The sequence below is a fragment of the Lithobates pipiens genome, unplaced genomic scaffold (genome assembly GCF_037356315.1).
Source record: "Lithobates pipiens isolate NorthernLeopardFrog02 unplaced genomic scaffold, aLitPip1_a1.2 Scaffold_8, whole genome shotgun sequence".
Taxonomy (NCBI): Eukaryota; Metazoa; Chordata; class Amphibia; order Anura; family Ranidae; genus Lithobates; species Lithobates pipiens.
Genome location: NW_027507903.1, coordinates 32,342,690 through 32,363,023, shown reverse-complemented (window position 1 = coordinate 32,363,023; position 20,334 = coordinate 32,342,690). Strand labels below are relative to the sequence as shown.

The window sequence follows — 20,334 nt, the reverse complement described above, 5'->3', positions numbered from 1 at the left end:
CATTTTGGGTGGAACTCTGCTTTAACCTCTTTCCATTAGCAGTGGCGGCTGGTGCTTCATTTTCTAGGGGGGAGGGGGTGGCAGACAAACCCCCCCCCCCCCCGGTAGGCACTTACCCCAACCAGATTGTGGGTGGCTTCCCTGCCTTGTCCTCCTGGCCAATACTGTTAATACCTGCTTCCTGTCCTGATTGGCCGGGAGGAGAAACATGAAGACAATAGCGAACGATACTTCACTAATGTCATAAGTGGGTGGGCTTGAGGTGCAGTGCCCTGCACCCTGAGCCCAGTGTTTTTTGAAGCCAATTAGAGCCTTGAGTTCTAATCATGTGCTTAAAAAAATATATATATTATGCATCTAGTGCCCCGCATGGAGATTAGGGGGCAGCACCTCTGTGCCCCTTATGGACCAGCTGCCACTGCCCATTAGTACAGTGACAGTATATAGTATTATCACTGATCACTGTATTCATGTCTCTGGTGATGTCAGTGGCAGTTAGTCCCTCCCCTTCCCCCCAGCGTCAGTCAGTGTCAGATTGCTCTACGCACTATTACAGTCACTGATCGCCGCCATTAGTAGTATAAAAAAAAATTCCAGTATATATCCCATATTTTTAAAGACGCTATAACTTTCATGAAAACCAATCAATATTTATTGGGATTTTTTTTCCCATCAAAGACATGTAGCAGAATATATTTTGGTGAAAATTTATGAAGATTGATTTTTTTTATATTATTTATTGGATATGTTTTATAGCAGAAAGTAAAAAATATATTTATTTTTTTTCAACATTTTTTTTTTATATTGAAAAAAAAATAAAAAATAGCCCAGAGGTGATCAACTACCACCAAATAAAAGCTCTATTTGTGTAAAAAAAAAAAAAAAAAAGAAAGAAAGAAAGAAAGAAAGATACACATTTAATTTGCGTAGTGTTGCACACAATTACCAGTTAAAGTAGCTGAATAGCAAAAAATGGCCTGGTCATGCAGGGGGGTAAAATCTACCAGCGATCAACCAATCTTCAGGCCTAAAAGCTCTAATGAGCGGGGCCCTCTGATCCCTCCTCTATTGATTTGTGTTGTAAGTGTATTGTCTGCCCTCATGTTGTAAAGCTCTGCGCAAACTGTTGACGCTTTATAAATCCTGTATGATTAAAAAATAAAAAAATAAATAATAATAATAAAAATAATAATAATAAAAGGCTATATTTAACATGTGTGCAAAAACCTGAAAAAAATGTCTGTGGGAGAAACTGGTTAATGATCTGTGACTTCCCCTGTAATATGATGGAGATCTCCCCTGGAGATCATGTATCTCTATCATTGTAACATTGTTTCTATATCATACAAAGTGACCAATCACAGCGCTCCTCACCTCCGGAGAGAACAAACTTCCAGCTGAGTTGGGATGACACATTTCCCAGAATCCTCCGCTCCTCCCCCTCCCCTGTGTTGTGTCCTGAGACCGAGCAGAGCCCCTACCTCTCCCACTTCGACCCGCCCACCAACTCTCATTGGATGTCCCGGCAGGCGCCCCGCCCCATTCCCTTTCTTGCTGCTCGGTCATTGGCTGCCCGGCGGTGCCAGTCTTCTCAGCCCGCTGTGGGAACTAGTTTGTTTTGTGGTCCGCTCTCATTGTGGGTGATGAGCCCGGAGGAGGAGGACGGGGAGTCCGCTGATAAGGGAAGGAGAAGAGCCGGAGCTGTGGGTGAGGTAAGCGGGGAGATGGGGGATCAGGTGGAGTGTCCCCATACCTGTGTGTGCTGATAGGGGACACGGAGAGGAGGAGGAGGAGGAGGAGGAGGAGAGGCTCTTCTATGGACAGTGCTAGGATTATAAGGGGAGATGAGAGCTGAGTGACATTTACTTCTCTAAAACATCTCCTATAATAACCAATCATCATATTGTCACTTTTTTTTATTTAATTTTGTTTTGTTATATCTCAGTGCTGCTGATCTCCTGCAGACTATTTGCTGCCACTTCCTGTCTGTAGACACCCCCGTGATGACTGCAGTGGTCTGTCTACTGATAGTGACATTGGAGGTCCCCATCAGAGCCCCTCCTCCTTTACATTAGAGGTCCCCATCAGAGCCCCCCCCCTTTACATTAGAGGTCCCCATCAGAGCCCCCCTCCTTTACATTAGAGGTCCCCATCAGAGCCCCCCTCCCCCTTTACATTAGAGGTCCCCATCAGAGCCCCCCTCCCCCTTTACATTAGAGGTCCCCATCAGAGCCCCCCTCCCCCTTTACATTAGAGGTCCCCATCAGAGCCCCCCTCCCCCTTTACATTAGAGGTCCCCATCAGAGCCCCCCTCCCCCTTTACATTAGAGGTCCCCATCAGAGCCCCCCTCCTTTACATTAGAGGTCCCCATCAGAGCCCCCCTCCTTTACATTAGAGGTCCCCATCAGAGCCCCCCTCCTTTTACATTAGAGGTCCCCATCAGAGCCCCCCTCCTTTTACATTAGAGGTCCCCATCAGAGCCCCCCTCCTTTTACATTAGAGGTCCCCATCAGAGCCCCCCTCCTTTTACATTAGAGGTCCCCATCAGAGCGCCCACCCTTTACATTAGAGGTCCCCATCAGAGCCCCCCTCCTTTTACATTAGAGGTCCCCATCAGAGCCCCCCTCCTTTTACATTAGAGGTCCCCATCAGAGCCCCCCTCCTTTTACATTAGAGGTCCCCATCAGAGCCCCCCTCCTTTTACATTAGAGGTCCCCATCAGAGCCCCCCCCCTCCTTTTACATTAGAGGTCCCCATCAGAGCCCCCCCCTCCTTTTACATTAGAGGTCCCCATCAGAGCCCCCCTCCCCCTTTACATTAGAGGTCCCCATCAGAGCCCCCCTCCTTTTACATTAGAGGTCCCCATCAGAGCCCCCCTCCTTTTACATTAGAGGTCCCCATCAGAGCCCCCCTCCTTTTACATTAGAGGTCCCCATCAGAGCCCCCCTCCTTTTACATTAGAGGTCCACATCAGAGCCCCCCCTCCTTTTACATTAGAGGTCCACATCAGAGCCCCCCCTCCTTTTACATTAGAGGTCCACATCAGAGCCCCCCCTCCTTTTACATTAGAGGTCCACATCAGAGCCCCCCCTCCTTTTACATTAGAGGTCCACATCAGAGCCCCCCCTCCTTTTACATTAGAGGTCCACATCAGAGCCCCCCCTCCTTTTACATTAGAGGTCCACATCAGAGCCCCCCCTCCTTTTACATTAGAGGTCCACATCAGAGCCCCCCCTCCTTTTACATTAGAGGTCCACATCAGAGCCCCCCCTCCTTTTACATTAGAGGTCCACATCAGAGCCCCCCCTCCTTTTACATTAGAGGTCCACATCAGAGCCCCCCCTCCTTTTACATTAGAGGTCCACATCAGAGCCCCCCCTCCTTTTACATTAGAGGTCCACATCAGAGCCCCCCCTCCTTTTACATTAGAGGTCCACATCAGAGCCCCCCCTCCTTTTACATTAGAGGTCCACATCAGAGCCCCCCCTCCTTTTACATTAGAGGTCCACATCAGAGCCCCCCCTCCTTTTACATTAGAGGTCCACATCAGAGCCCCCCCTCCTTTTACATTAGAGGTCCACATCAGAGCCCCCCCTCCTTTTACATTAGAGGTCCACATCAGAGCCCCCCCTCCTTTTACATTAGAGGTCCACATCAGAGCCCCCCCTCCTTTTACATTAGAGGTCCACATCAGAGCCCCCCCTCCTTTACATTAGAGGTTCCCATCAGTGCCCCCCTTTACATTAGAGGTCCCCATCAGAGCGCCCCCCCCCCCTCCCTTTACATTAGAGGTCCCCATCAGTGCCCTCCCTTTACATTAGAGGGTCCCCATCAGAGCCCCCCTCCCCTTTACATTAGAGGTCCCCGTCAGAGCGCCCCCCCTTTACATTAGAGGTCCCCATCAGAGCCCCTCCCCCTTTACATTAGAGGTCCCCATCAGAGCCCCCCTTTACATTAGAGGTCCCCATCAGAGCCCCCCCTCCTTTACATTAGAGGTCCCCATCAGAGCCCCCCTCCTCCTTTACATTAGAGGTCCCCATCAGAGCCTCCCCCTTTACATTAGAGGTCCCCATCAGAGCGCCCCCCCTTTACATTAGAGGTCCCCATCAGAGCCCCTCCCCCTTTACATTAGAGGTCCCCATCAGAGCCCCCCCTCCTTTACATTAGAGGTCCCCATCAGAGCCCCCCCTCCTTTACATTAGAGGTCCCCATCAGAGCCCCCCTCCTCCTTTACATTAGAGGTTCCCATCAGAGCGCCCCTCCTTTACATTAGAGGTCCCCATCAGAGCCCTCCCCCTTTACATTAGAGGTCCCCATCAGAGCGCCCCCCCTTTACATTAGAGGGTCCCCATCAGAGCCCCCCCTCCTTTACATTAGAGGTCCCCATCAGAGCCCCCCCCCTTACATTAGCGGTCCCCATCAGAGCCCCCCCTTACATTAGAGGTCCCCATCAGAGCCCCCCCTCCTTTACATTAGAGGTCCCCATCAGAGCCCCCCCCTTTACATTAGAGGTCCCCATCAGAGCCCCCCCCCTTTACATTAGAGGTCCCCATCAGAGCCCCCCCCCTTTACATTAGAGGTCCCCATCAGAGCCCCCCCCTTACATTAGCGGTCCCCATCAGAGCCCCCCCTCCTTTACATTAGAGGTCCCCATCAGAGCCCCCCCTCCTTTACATTAGAGGTCCCCATCAGAGTGCCCCCTTTACATTAGAGGTCCCCATCAGAGCCCCCCCTCCTTTACATTAGAGGTCCCCATCAGAGCCCCCCCCTTACATTAGCGGTCCCCATCAGAGCCCCCCCTCCTTTACATTAGAGGTCCCCATCAGAGCCCCCCCTCCTTTACATTAGAGGTCCCCATCAGAGTGCCCCCTTTACATTAGAGGTCCCCATCAGAGCGCCCCCCCCCTTTACATTAGAGGTCCCCATCAAAGCGCCCCCCCCCCTTTACCTTCGAGGTCCCCATCAGAGCGCCCCCCCTTTACATTAGAGGTCCCCATCAGAGCGCCCCCCCTTTACATTAGAGGTCCCCATCAGAGCGCCCCCCCCTTTACATTAGAGGTCCCCATCAGAGTGCCCCCCCTTTACATTAGAGGTCCCCATCAGAGTGCCCCCCCTTTACATTAGAGGTCCCCATCAGAGCGCCCCCCCTTTACATTAGAGGTCCCCATCAGAGCGCCCCCCCTTTACATTAGAGGTCCCCATCAGAGACCCCCCCCCCTTTACATTAGAGGTCCCCATCAGAGACCCCCCCCCTTTACATTAGAGGTCCCCATCAGAGACCCCCCCTTTACATTAGAGGTCCCCATCAGAGACCCCCCCCCCCTTACATTAGAGGTCCCCATCAGAGACCCCCCCCTTTACATTAGAGGTCCCCATCAGAGACCCCCCCCTTTACATTAGAGGTCCCCATCAGAGACCCCCCCCCTTTACATTAGAGGTCCCCATCAGAGACCCCCCCTTTACATTAGAGGTCCCCATCAGAGACCCCCCTGTTACATTAGAGGTCCCCATCAGAGACCCCCCCCTGTTACATTAGAGGTCCCCATCAGGGCCCCCCCCCCCCCGTTACATTAGAGGTCCCCATCAGGGCCCCCCCCCCCCGTTACATTAGAGGTCCCCATCAGGGCCCCCCCCGTTACATTAGAGGTCCCCATCAGGGCCCCCCCCCCGTTACATTAGAGGTCCCCATCAGGGCCCCCCCCCCCGTTACATTAGAGGTCCCCATCAGGGCCCCCCCCCCGTTACATTAGAGGTCCCCATCAGGGCCCCCCCCCCCCGTTACATTAGAGGTCCCCATCAGGGCCCCCCCCCCGTTACATTAGAGGTCCCCATCAGGGCCCCCCCCGTTACATTAGAGGTCCCCATCAGGGCCCCCCCCCCCCGTTACATTAGAGGTCCCCATCAGGGCCCCCCCCCGTTACATTAGAGGTCCCCATCAGAGCCCCCCCCCCTCTTTACATTTGTGATGCTTTTCTGAGAAGTGTGGAGCGATCGTCTTCTCTACAAATCACTGATTGCTGCTGATGATCGCAGTGCCCCATACACACTCTGATTTCATTATCCGATCTGTGAGCCAATCAAAAGATTGAATCAGAAAACAATGATAAAGCCGTAACTTCCCTTCCTATCGGTCTACATCAGATTCCATCAAACTGAGTCCACCGGCCAGAGTGGAAATGTATTGATCGGTTGGCATCGATCAGCAGGGACTTTGGTGATGCATCTGATTATAAGATTACAATGGAGAGGAGTGATTGATCACTTCCAATCAGATCTTCCAACTATCAATTAAAATCCTCTTCCCTGTGTGTCTCATAGGCTGAAAGGGCTCAACTAAAGATTGATTATTCTTGTCGGGGGAGGGGGGGAATCAATCAGAAAATAAATCATTTATTGAAGTGTGTATGGCCACCGTTGCATCCCGCAGGGACAGAGGATCAGGTAAGTCCTTAAGACATAGGTGACCGTTTAACCCTCGCAGGACTGAGACCTCCCCACTACAAGGGAGGAGTTCTACATTCCAGCTCTAATTGTTTCCTATCTGGATGGGCCCTAGTATGGTGTATACAAGGGCTAGGGACCTTAGATTGTAAGCTTCTTGGGAGACTGATGTGATGAATATCTCGGTATGGAAATCTACACTCACCGGCCACTTTATTAGATACACCTTGCTAGTACCGGGTTGGACCCCCTTTTGCCTTCAGAACTGCCTTCATTTTTCCTGGCATAGAATCAACAAGGGTTTGGAAACGTTCCTCAGAGATGTTGGTCCATAGTGACATGATGACATCACACAGTTGCTGCAGATTTGTCAGCTGCATAGCCATAATGCCATCTCCCATTCCACCACATCCCAAAGGTCCTCTATTGGATGAGACGTGGTGAGTGTGGAGGCCATTGTGGTACAGGGACCTCATTGTCCAGTGGTGAGATGATTGGAGCTTTGTGACATGGTGCATTATCCTGCTGGAAGAAGCCATCAGAAGATGGGGACACTGGTCATAAAGGGATGGACATGGTCAGCTACAATACTTGGGTAGGCCGTGGGGGTTTATACGATGCTCAATTGGTACTAATGGGCCCAAGTGTGCCAAGAAAAGATCCCCCCCCCCCATTACACCACCACCAGCCTGAACCGGTGATACATACAGGATGGATCCATGCTTTGTTTACACCAAATTCTGACCCTCCATCAGAATATCGGAGCTAAAATAGAGACTCCTCAGACCAGGCAATGTTTTTTCCAGTCTTCTATTGCCCAATTTTGTTGCCAATTGTAGCCTCAGTTTCCTGTTCTTAGCTGACAGGAGTGGCACCCGGTGTGGTCTTCTGCTGCTGTAGCCCATCTGCTTCAAGGTTCAACACGTTGTGCTTTCAGAGATGCTATCCTTCAAATCTTGGTTGTAACGAGTGATTATTTAAGTTACTGTTGCCTTTCTGTCACCTGGAACCAGTCTGCCCATTCTCCTCTGACATCAACCAGGCATTTTCCTCCACACAACTGCCGCTCACTGGATATTTTCTCTTTTTATTTATTTGTTTTTTATTTTTTCGACCATTCTCTGTAAACCCAAGAGATGGTTGTTCATGAAAATGCCAGTAGATCAGCAGTTTTTGAAATGCTCAGACCCACCCGTCTGGTACCAACAACCATTCAAAGTCACTTAAATCCCTTTTCTTCCCCATTCTGATGCTCAGTTTGAATTTCAGAAAGTCGTCTTCACCACGTCTAGATGCCTAAATGCATTGAGCTTGGGTGAGTGTTCACCACTCACATCTTTATTTGTCTGTATTTATTTATTATGATTATTAGAAATTATTGAAAGCAAAAATTTAATTTTTTTTTAAAATCTTTATTTAGATTTGTTTGCTTACATGAGCTCAATTCAATATATTATTAATAATATTAAGTAGGACTCGTGTAAATCAGCCCAACAGATGAAATAAAATAAAAATGAATCTTTATTTCTATTTTTTTCTTATTTCCTAGTGAGCTCATGTTGTCAGCCAATCGGATACAACAGTGATATTGCTGGTAGATGTGAGTGGGTGCCCTCTGGTGGTGGAAGGGTGTCAGTGCACTAGACCCACCCATTTGTGCACGCCCCCGCCGCCAACAGAGAGACAGAGCCCAGGCGGAAATGCAAGTGGCCGCCAATGAAGATTGAGCTTCATTCGCCAAACACCCACCTCCTGCTGTGCCACACAGGGGTTGGGGACCTTTGCTTTTAAAGTACATCTTTATTAATACTGCCAACCTGGTGCTATACTTGCCTTCATCCGTTCGGCGCCACACAGCCTCTCTGCTGACCACTCTATACAGATACTCCTCGCTTAACGACCACCGGACTTACAACCGGCTCTTCCCACCCGAACCACACGCTACACATCATTCTATTGTACAGCACACGATTTTTGTTTGTGTTCTGTACTTATGCAAATTAAAACAACTTTATTGAGCGTTTTTGTGATTTTAGACTTTTTTTTTTTTTTTTTTTTTTTTTAATACAGTAGTTAAGAATGCTTAAAATATCGATTACTCGTGGCTCTTCGTTTAATAACCTAGTTATTGGACCAGAACCTGGTCGTAAAGTGAGGAGTACCTGTACTCGCTGCGTGTGCGTAAACCTAGGTTCGCGCTTGTGTCGGTTGTAGAGCGGCACGATTCTGGGCAAAATGAGAATCGCATTTTTTTTTTTTTTTTTATTTTTTTTTTTTTTTATTTAGACTAAAAAGATCACCATTGTCGTGACATAAAAGCTTTCACATTATACAAAGAAAGGGCCAACTTTACTGGTTAGTGTGTGGTGTGTTTTTTTTTTTTTGTAATTTATTCATAGTATATATTAAATTTTCTAGCAACAAAAAAAAATTGATTTTAACTTGAAACCAATAAAGGTTTTAAGTGGTTAAACCTTTTTTCACTTGGTGCCGGTTCACACAGGGGCGACACGACTTGCAGCGCGACTCACAGACGCGACTTGCAAAAACGACTTCTGTATAGAAGTGAACGGGCACTAACTCACAAAGTCTATTCCATTGACAAATTCTTACAGTGTTTGTACTTAAAGCGGGAGTTCCGCTGTTTTTTTTTTTTTTTTTTTAAAGCCAGCAGCTACAAATACAGCAGCTGCTGACTTTTAAAATAATGACACTTACCCGCCCAGCGCGCCCGCGATGTCGGCACCCAAAGCCGATCTTGGGTATGGGAATCAGGAAGTGGAGCCTTTCGGCTTCATTTTCCGGTTCCCTACTGCGCATGCGCGAGTCGCGCTGCGCAATAAGGATGGTCCCCGCTGTCTCTGGGATCCGTGTGTTTCCCAGACAGCGGGGGACCTTCGGAAAGGGGGGTAGATTCTGCGGAAAGGGACGTACCTTCTGCGGAATCTACGCCGGAAGTGGATGCAGATACCTGTACTGTACAGGTACCTGCACCCCCCCTCCCCCCTGAAAGGTGTCAATTGTGGCGCCGGAGGGGGGGAGGATTCCAATGAGCAGAAGGTCCACTTTAGGGTGGACCTCCACTTTAAGTTCAACTGATATTTTTTTTAAAACTGATTTTTTTTGATTCTTGGCAGACTGCCCGATTTTTATTTATTTATTTTTTATTTATTTTTTTTCCCCTCTTTCTTTTGATGGCTGTGGCTTCCAAAAGAGAGAGAATTCTTTGCATAGAAAGAATTGTGAAAAACTTTAGTCAAGATCGCGATAGCAATTCTTGGCGATTAATCGTGCAGCTCTTGTCAGTTGGGAATTCTCACATAATCACTGCTCTTTGGAAGACATGCAGGGGTGCAATTCATTCTTGGTGATTGTAAACGGGCAGCTTTTAAAACAACCCATTCAGTTTAAAATCGAAATGAAAGGCAAAGCATATATATATATATATATTACATTTTTTTTTGGGTTGTTGTTCTCAATCCCCCCTCCTTCCCTATAAGTGATCAAATCCGGTTCCCTCTGTTCTCGGCTGCATACGAGCTGGGGGGAGGAGAAGCAGCAGCACACTGAGCTTGCCAGTGAATGGCTGTGCAGCGGGGGGCGTTGATCGTTGAAGGAGAGTACACTGTGTTCCCAGCACAGCTAGAGAACTGATCATGGTGTGCTCTTCTGCTTAGTGTGGTCAGTTTTTAATAGGTAAGCAGAGGGACTGGTAGGAACACCAGGGATCTCACATAAAAGAAGCAATACAAAGGGAACAAGGAGACTTTCTCATACAAGTACATGGTACAGCAGCCACATATCAGGAATATTATTTGTAAAAGCAGAAGGTTTTATTAGCTATGCATTAAGTGGATAAAAACCTGTGTATAGCAGCCGAACCAGTACCCACCTAAATACCTACCTGAGCCCCTTCTCTCTGCAGCGATGTCCATGATCCCCTCAGCCATTCAGGACCCTCCTCTCGATTGTATGAGACAAAGTAGTGGTGCCATTGGCTGGCTGATTTTAATTGAAAGCCAATCGGGGGAGAGAGGAGGCAGGGCCAGGTCAGGGGACCGCGTTTGAATGGATACACAGAACTCTGAGTTGGCTTGAGTGCCCCCCTGTAGCAAGCTGCTGGCTGAGGGGCACTCAAGAGGGAGGGGCCAGGAGCTGCTAAGAGGGACCTGAGAAGAGGAGGATCCAGGCTGCTCTGTGCAAAACCAACTTCATAGAGGAGGGAAGTATAACATGTTTGTTATTTAACCACTTTAATACCAGGCACTGGAAAACGATTCGGCAGTCCCGCGACACGGGTGCTTTTAAAGTGGAGGGCCACCCTAAAAAAAAAAAAAAAAATTACATTAACAGTCGCAAACATAAAAAAAAAAAAAAACTTGAAGAAAAAAAAAAAATGTTTTACTTACTAGAAACACCTGTTGCTAGGCAGTCTTCCTAATCTTCCTATTCTGTGGCACTTTTCTCCTTTTCGGCGAGCTGCCCCGTTGTCTTCTGGGACCTGTGGTGTGTCCCCCAGAAAACATGGCCATTCACAAAACGCTGCGTGACTCGCGCATGCACAGTACGAAACGGGCAGTGAAGCTGCAAGGCTCCACTGCCTGTTTTCCTTTGTTAAGATGGCAGCGCCAGCACCCGATCCGATCCGATGGACGGATCGTCCTCAGGCGACCGACATCACGGGCTCGCTGGACAGGTAAGTGTCTAGTGCGGCTAGTGTGAAAGTAATGTTAACGATACCCCCCCCCCCCCCCCCCCCCCACACACACACGCAAACCAACTGGCAAGGTGCAGCACCATGTGATTGTGTGCGGTGGGATTTTTCAGACGGGGGTCCGGGACTTTTTCCCTTGTGTGCTGTGAGTCGGGCAGCTCAATGCAATGAATGGAGCCTTCACCAGTGTGAACCTGATCTAAATGGACACAAGTCCGCTACATCCATCTGCCCGAAGACCTGATATTCTCCTGCTGCAGAAAACTGAGCAGTCACACTAGTGATGTCCTCTCCACTCGGCTCCGATTCACCGATCCCCTGCTGATAGGACCAGATGGCGCCTGGCCATTAGCATTTGATCAATAATTACCTTTGATTAATAACCGGTTCATTACTGATGCTCCTATTACCAAACGTCAGATACAAGGATTGGAAGTTTTAATGTATTTTTCATACAGGCGTCTGTGTCAGCGTGTGGATAATATATCCGCAAACGTCCCGGAAAGCGCAGGTTGTAATTTTATCCTCCTATATTGAATTCTCATTGTGGTGTCTGGATTGTGTGGACGAAGGACGGATTGATAGATGGATATATTGGAGGAAAATAAAATATAGCTTTATGGTAGAATTATTCGTTAACCACTAATCTATACCGGACACTTTTACCCCCTTCCTGCCCAGGTCAATTTTCAGCTTTCAGCTCTGTCACACTTTGAATGACAACTGCGCGGTCATGCTACACTCCACCCATATGAAAATTGTATCACAAATGGAGCTTTTGGTGATATTTAATCGCTACTGTTTTTTTTGTTTTTTGCGAAATAAATTAACCGCTTGCCGGCCGCCTCACGCCAATATACATCAGCAGAAGGGCTCGTACAGGCAAACTAGCGTACCTGTACATGGCCCTTTAAGAGGTGGCGTGCACCCGCGGCAAGCTCCATGAGTCGAGTCACAGGTCCCGTGGACTTGATCGCCGCGGGGATACCCGCGATCGTCTCGCGGAGAGACAGAATGGGGAGATGCTAATGTAAACAAGGATCTCCCCATTCTGCCTAGTGACAGTCTCACTGATCTCTGCTCCCTGTGATCAGAGCAGAGATTGGCGATGTCACACGTAGCCACGCCCCCACAGTTAGAAACACACCCCAGGATGCACTTAACCCAAACACTGCCCCTTAGTGGTTAACCCCTAAAATGCCAGTGTCATTTACACAGCAATCAGTGCATTTGTATAGCACTGATTGCTGTATAAATGACAATGGTCCCAAAAATGTGTCAAAAAAAAAAAAAAAATGTCCGATGTGTCCGCCATAATGTCGCAGTCACGATAAAAATCCCTGATCACTGCCATTACTAGTAAAAAATAAATTAATTAAATAAAATTAATAAATATGCCAAAAACTATCCCCTATTTTGTAAATGCTATAACTTATACGCAAGCCAATCAATAAACGCTTATTGCGATTTACCAAAAATATGTAGAAGAATACGTATCGGCCTAAACTGGTGTGTGTTTTTTTTTTTTTTTTTTTTTTTTTTGTGTGCAAAAAATGAAACTGCAGGGGTGATCAAATGCCACCAAAAAAAAGCTCTATTTGTGGGGAAAAAAGGACGTCAATTTTGTTTGGGAGCCACGTCACACAACCGCGCAATTGTCAGTTAAAGAGACGCAGTGCTGAATCGCAAAAAGTGCTCTGGTCAGGAAGGGGGGTAAATTCTTCCGGGGCTGAAGTGGTTAAAGGCCAGGACAAAAAAAATAAATTCTTAGTTTCTGTTATAACTCTTTTACATTTGCCGTGATGTTACAGCCAAAAATGTAAATGTATTTTATTGGGATTGTATGTGATGGACCAACACAAAGTGCCACATAATTTGAAGGAAAATGAAACATGGCTTTCAAAATTTTTTACAAATATGTGAAAAGTGTGGGGGGCATTTGTATTCAGCTCCCCTGAGTCATTACTTTGTAGAGGGACATTTTTGCCCATTCTTCTTTGCAAAATGTCTCAAGCTCTGTCAGATTGGATGGGGAGCGTCTGTGAACAGCAATTTTCAAGTCTTGCCACAGATTCTCAATTGGATTGAGGTCTGGACTGGACTGGGCCATTCTAAGCCCCTGTACACACGGTCGGAGATTTCGACAACCAAATCTGTCGGATTTTGCCCGTCAGATCTTGTCCGAAACTGTTGCATACACACGGGTCGGACTAAGTTGTCGAAAAATCCGATCTTTCAGAACGTGATGATGTAATTTCTTTACGATGGGACTACATTCAGGCTAGTAGCCAATAGCTTTGATGTAGGAATTTGATCTGAGCATGCGTGGCACTTGGTCTGATCAAAATTCTCTACACATGATCGGAGTATGTCTGATTGGCCCAGTTGGTTGGGAAATATTTCCAACAAGTTGGAAATTTGGGTCCGACGGAAACAGTCCGATGCATACCACACACAGTCGGATTATCCGACAACACGGTCCGATAGGACACGTTCCGACAGATTCTCCGATCGTGTGTACAAGGGCTTAACGCATGAATATGCTTTCATTTAAACCAGCGATCTCCAAACTTCAGGGAAAAATGAGAATCGCAATTCTTTTGCTTAGAATGAAGATCGCGATTCTCAAAAAACTGTTTTATTTGAAAAATTTACAATCTCTGAGAACATTAGGTTATCAGAGCTTTGTTAGTTTAATTTTGTCCATTGATGTTTGCAGATATAGTAATGAATTTGCCTCGGTACAGAATAGATCTGCACATTTTATCCAAACACTTATTTGTTTGGCAGCGCCGTGGCATGGTTACACGGCGTGGTTACACTGGCTGCTGATTTATGCAGGATCAGATGTCAATCTGTTTTTGAAAAACACTTCCACTTTCCTAAATGTGTTTTTTATTTAATCCGTGTGTGTAAATATGTCCTGATGACTCAATAATGGCGTTGCAAACCCTCTGGAGCCTTGTCCTATCTAGGTTACCTTCACGGGAATACTTAATCTGTGATCTTGGCTGTCTTTTATTACTGCTACTGGTGTATAGCAGTGCGTACTCGCACTGCTGTTTCCCGGCCACTGTACCCGCCCACAACCAGGCAGCGGCACGCCACATCGCACGCTCCAATGACTGACGTCAGTTCCGATATATCCGCTATTTGCATTCCACGCTGGTTACGTGGAACCGGCGGCACTAAAAGAAAATCGTGGGTCACCTAGATTAATCGCGCACCTCTACTGCGTTCTTGACGGTCGAAAGTTCAGAGAACTTTTGTGTGACCGTGTGTATGCAAGCCAAGTTTGAGCGGAATTCCATCAGAAAAACCATCCAATATTTTTCCGATCGCGTGTACGGGGTATTTGATTGCCCTCTATTTACCTCCATGAATCTTCCCATTAACTCTGACCAGCTTCCCTGTCCCTGCTGAAGAAAACATTTCCCAAAACATGTTACTGCCATTATCATGTTTCACGGTGGGGATGGTGATTTCAGGGTGATATCCAGTGTAAAGCCTATACACGATCGGATTGTTGGTCAACAAAACCGTAGACTTTTGTCCAAAGGGCGTTGGCCCAAATTTGTCTTGCATGCAAACGGCAAAGAATGTAGTCACGTACTACGTGGTTTTTCAGCTCTTTAGCACCACCCTTTGGGCTCCTTCTGCTAATTTTGTGTTCGTAAAAGTTTGAGCGTTGATTCACACTTTTCTTTTCACTTCGTGCTTTTCTTAGTTTCTCAACGGCCGTTCGTCAACCAGACCTGTTGCGGAATCGTGGAAATAACATGTTATTTATCATTGGACTTCGTCGTTGTCTTTTAAAGGGCAACGTGCAGGTACGTTAATATGCCTGTATGTGCCCTTGTGTTGTATATTGGCATCAGCCGGTTGGCAAGGGATTAAGAACTACAGGATAATGGCGTTGTGGTAACTTGCGCCAAAAAATGTTGTATGTTCAGTAGGCTATGGTAACAGGTAACATACTGTCTCCCAGTATACCGCGCTGAGCGGTAATATTATTCTTGATATCACTAGGGGGGGAAAAAAAGCCTTTGAAGATTTGTTTGCAATAACTCCATCACTATCACCAGCAAAGCAGCTTCATTATTATCCCATTAACCACTTGCTGCCCACCAATTGTCAAATGCAAAGTGGTTTCAAAATCCTGACAGGACGTCCTCAGGATTTTGAGACTGACAACCCGCAACTACGATCCCGGTAAAGAGTCTCAGACGGAGACTCTTTACCACATGATCAGCCGTGTCCAATCACGGCTGATCACAGTATAAATAGGAAGAGCCGGTGATCGGCTTTTCCTCACTCGCGTCTGTCAGTCGGCTGCTCCTGACAGGTGGCTCCCCCCCGAGGATGCTCACACTGGAACACCAGGGACACCACCAGACCACCAGGGATGCCCAGTGCCAGGTATGCCACCCTACACCACAATGGATGCCAGTCAGTGCGCACAATGGGCATCAATGATTGGCATGCATTGTTTGCCACTGATTGACATCCATCAGTACAAAACAAAGCGACATTGTATTGCATATCAGTGCCCATCTGTGCCGCCTATCGGTGTCCATCAGTGCCCATCAATACCACCTCATCAGTGCCACTTCATTGGTGCCGTCTTATCAGTGCAGCCCCATCAGCGAAGGAGAAACGTACTTATTTACAAAGTTTTGAAACTGGTCTGGGCAGGAAGGTGTTTAAGTGCCTGGTATTGATGTGATGTGGTTAAAGAAGAAGAGAATTGTGCGCTGCATTTGGAGATTTCGTAATTTGCCACGTCACAAATGTTAGTTCTCCATTACGAGCGCTAATTTACAAGACCGACTGCTTCTGGCTCGTCCTTGCTTCTGAGCATGCGTGTTTGTACTTTTGACTTTTGTCCGACGGACTTGTGTACACACGCTTAGAAAAGCTGACAATACACATTTGTCCAGAAAATGTTAAAACCTGCAATTCAACATTTGTTTGCGGGAAAATCCGACAACAACGGATTTCCCCCCAACAGCCTGTCGTCGCACATTTCCGTCAAAGTTCGATCGTATGTACGAGGCTTAAGTTTTCCACCGCACATATAGCATCTTTTCCTTTTAGGCCAAAAAGTTCAATTTTGATCTCATCTGACCAGAGCACCTTCTTCCACATGTTTGCTGTGTCCTCCACATGGCTTCTCCCAAACTGAAAATGGGACTTCTTATGACTTTCTTTCAACGATGTCTTTCTTCTTGTCACTCTTCCATAAAGGCCAGATTTGTGGAGGACACCACTAATAGTTGTCCTGTGGACATTTCCCCCACCTGAGCTGTGGATCTCTGCAGCTCCTCCAGATTTACCATGGGCCTCTTGGCTGCTTCTCCGATTTAATGCTCTCATTGCCCGGAAGTCACATCCGGAAGTCTTGGATGAGCACTACTTCCGGTTCCGGTTGAGGATGGCGCATCGGATGTGTACACAACAGTGATGACGCTGTTTGGGCAATGAGGGCGCCTTGTGATTGGAATGGTTTCCAAGTAAGACCTCCTATCAAGGGAGTTTATTAGTAGTTAGGAGGAGTTATCATTTTGATTGGAGGACTCTTTGGTGCCAATCAATCTGGCTACTTAAGGCAAACGCCAGAAGCCCTAACAGGTGGGAACCTTTCACATATCCTTAGGATTTCCAGGATATGATTGTACCGGCAGGACAACTAAGGAACTTTGGTCTATGAATGTTGGACTCCATTACTGCGGGAAGCAATAATTGAGTGATCTCTCTCTTTAAAGAAAAGTGATAAGATGGGAGTAAAAATTAAAATATTCCTGCCTTAGGTCCTCCTGATAACTGAGGGCTCATATAACGTGGGGTTTCCTCACCCGTTGAGCCATTGGACATGCATTAAAGAAGCTTTTTATTCCCATCTACTGTTGAGTCTTCCAAACTCCTGGGCTTTGCAGTGCGGTGACAATTCAGCAGATCATTATTATTTTTACTTTTTCCTGTTTTGGGTGGTGCCAAGAAAGAGAGAAATGTCCTTTTGATGTTAAAAACAAACATGTGAGTAGTCAAGTGTTGAGGTTTAATATTATTATGTTATTTTGTAAATGTACTTCCGATATATTTATTGTTTGTTATGTGTTCACAGAAAGTGGCTTCCCTGAAGAAGAAACTATTTACACATATTTTTCGAAACGCGTAGGAGAAATAGCCGCTCGCTTTGTCGCATAAATTTATGCATGTGGTATTGTTTTATGCTTTACTGTATGCCAACACAACAATGTCACATTATGGACTTTTTGTATATACAGTAGTGTTTTCTTTTTTTTTTTGTATTTATAATAAAATATTTTTTACATATAATTAGTACATTTTTTATATTGCCTTAAAAATCCCAACCAAATTTGAGGAAGGGGGTGAAAGTGCCCTGTATTGTAGTGGTTAAAGACAAATGTGGTAGTGAATTGATTAGGCCTCAGTTCACACTAAGAACCACATGTGAATTGCAAAAAAAAAAAAAACGCACTGTGTTCCTGTTCAATTCAATGCGGTGTGATTCAAGCCCATCCAATAGAAAAAAATAACTTCTACAAGGCAAACAGCCATCCCGGAACCCCCCCCTTAAATATTAACAACTCCTCCAATCATGATCCAGCAATTTGCAGTAGAGCAGAGGCTCCCTTGGCTCGCTCTCGCCTAATTGACTCAGATACACCAGCAGGAGCCATTGGCTGCTGATCACAGCTAATACAGAGCTCCCTGACAGGGCCCAGTCACACTTTTTGTGTCTGGGACATGCAAAGCTGGCTCGGGAGTAAGCACACATGAATGCCCCCATAGCAACCAACTTGCTATTGGGGCACTTGGGGAAGGAGGAGGGGCCAGGAGCATCGGTGGGGGACCCAAGAAGAGGCAGATCGGAACTGTTCTATGCAAATCCATTGCAAAGAGCAGGTAAGGATAACATGTTTGATATTTAACAAGAAAAAATTATTGGTCACTCCAGCACAATTGCCGTGTGTGTGGTCTCCTGCCCCCCCCCCCTTTTTAACCACTTGCTTACTGGGCACTTAAACCCCCCTCCTGCCCAGACCAATTTTCAGCTTTCAGCGCTGATGCACTTTGAATGACTATTGCGCGGGCATACAACACTGTACCCAAATGAAATTTTTATCATTTTTTTTTCCCCACAAATAGAGCTTTCTTTTGGTGGTATTTAATCACAGCTGGGAGTTTTATTTTTTGCTAAACAAACAAAAAAAGATGCAAAAAAAATAATCATGTTTAACCACTTCAGCTCCGGACCAATAAACACCTTAAGGACCAGAGGTCTTTTTGCAATTTCGCACTGCGCTGCTTTAACTGGTAATTGCGCGGTCATGCAATATTGCACCCAAACGAAATGTGCGTCCTTTTCTTCCCACAAATAGAGCTTTCTTTTGATGGTATTTGATTGCCTCTGCGATTTTTTTTTTTTTTTTTTTTTTTTTTTTTTTTTTTTTTTTTTTTTTTTTTTTGCGATATAAATGGAAAAAGAGCGAAAATTTTGAAAAAAAAAGATATTTTCTTCTTTTTGTTATAAGAAAAATCGAATAAACTAAATTTTAGTCATACATTGAGGGCAAAATTTATTCAGCCACATGTCTTTAGTAAAAAAAATGTCAATAAGCGTATATTTTTTGGTTTGCGCAAAAGTTATAGCGTCTACAAACTAGAGTACATTTTCTGGAATTTACACAGCTTTTAATTTATGACTGCCGATCTCATTTCTTGAGGTGCTAAAATGGCAGGGCAGTACAAATCCCCCCCCAAATGACCCCATTTTGGAAAGTAGACACCCCAAGGAAATTGCTGATGGGTATGTTGAGCCCATTGAATATTTATTTTTTTTGTCCTAAGGGATTGAATAATGACAAAAAAAAAAAAAAAAAAATTTTTTTTTACAAAAAGTTGTCACTAAATGATATATTGCTCACACATGCCATGGTTATATGTGAAATGACACCCCAAAATACATTCTGCTGCTTCTCCCGAGTACGGGGATACCACATGTGTGGGACTTTTTGGGAGTCTAGTCGCGCACGGCACCCCGAAAACCAATCACCACCTTCAGGATTTCTAAGGGTGCAAATTTTTGATTTAACTCCTCACTACCTATCACAGTTTCGAAGGCCATAAAATGCCAAAATAGCACAAAACCCCCCCAAATGACCCCATTTTGGAAAGTAGACACCCCAAGCTATTTACTGAGAGGCATGTTGAGTCCATGGAATATTTTATATTTTGCCAAAAGTTGCGGGAATATTACAAACTTTTTTTTTTTTTGCACAAAGTTGTCACTAAATGATATATTGCTCACACATGCTATGGGCAGAAGTCAAATTACACCCCAAAATAAATTCTGCTGCTTCTCCCGAGTACGGGGATACCACATGTGGGGGACTTTTTGGGAGCCTAGTTAACTAGCTACCTAGCGACACTGATGCAGCGTTCAGAAAAATTATCGCTTAGTGACACTGGCAAAAGGGGGTGAAAGGGTTAACTAGCGGCAATCAGGGGGTTAAAAACATTATTGGGTAGTATATCGGGGTACCTAGCGATATAAAAACCTGGCGGTGAACCTAAAAAAATAACTAGCTACCTAGCGACACATGCAGCGATCAGAAAAATGATCGCTTAGTGACACTGGCAAAAGGGGGTGAAAGGGTTAACTCTAGGGGCAATCAGGGGGTTAAATCTTTATTGGGGGGTGATAGGGGGCTACCCTGGACCTAACACTAACTGTCCTGACAGTTTTTACTGTCACAACTGACACTGAATGCATTGATCAGTAAAGAAATGATCAATGCAATCAGTGACACTGTGACTGGGGGGGGAGGGGGGGCGGGGGGGGGATCGGGGGGGGTTTGTGTGCCTGTGTGTACCTACATGTCAGTGTAGTGTTCGTGCAGACTTACTTTTACTCTTCTCCTCGTAGTCCGGTCAAAAAGACCGCCCCGAGGAGAATGACATCACTTCCTCCTTCCTGTGTAAACAATACACAGGGGAGGAAGCTTCTCATTGGCCAGGAGCGATCCAGAGGGGGTGGCCGAAAACCAACGGCCATCCCCTCATCACGGAGCGCTCCTGGACCGAATCGGACCGCCGTAACCAGCGGGAGGGGGTCCGATCGGACCCCCCACCCGCTGGAAGGCAATCACGT

The 20,334-nt window shown here is 46.3% G+C and overlaps 1 protein-coding gene across 1 annotated transcript in view; it reads left to right on the top strand.

The window, feature by feature from the left end:
• Nucleotides 1-1,585: 1,585 nt before the first annotated feature.
• The window catches only part of KLHL25 (kelch like family member 25), a 108,377-nt gene continuing 89,628 nt past the window's right edge, over nt 1,586-20,334 (top strand). The window contains exon 1 of the mRNA XM_077472001.1: nt 1,586-1,712. The gene's annotated coding sequence lies outside the window, so the exon portion shown is untranslated. The remainder of the gene's footprint in view (nt 1,713-20,334) is intronic.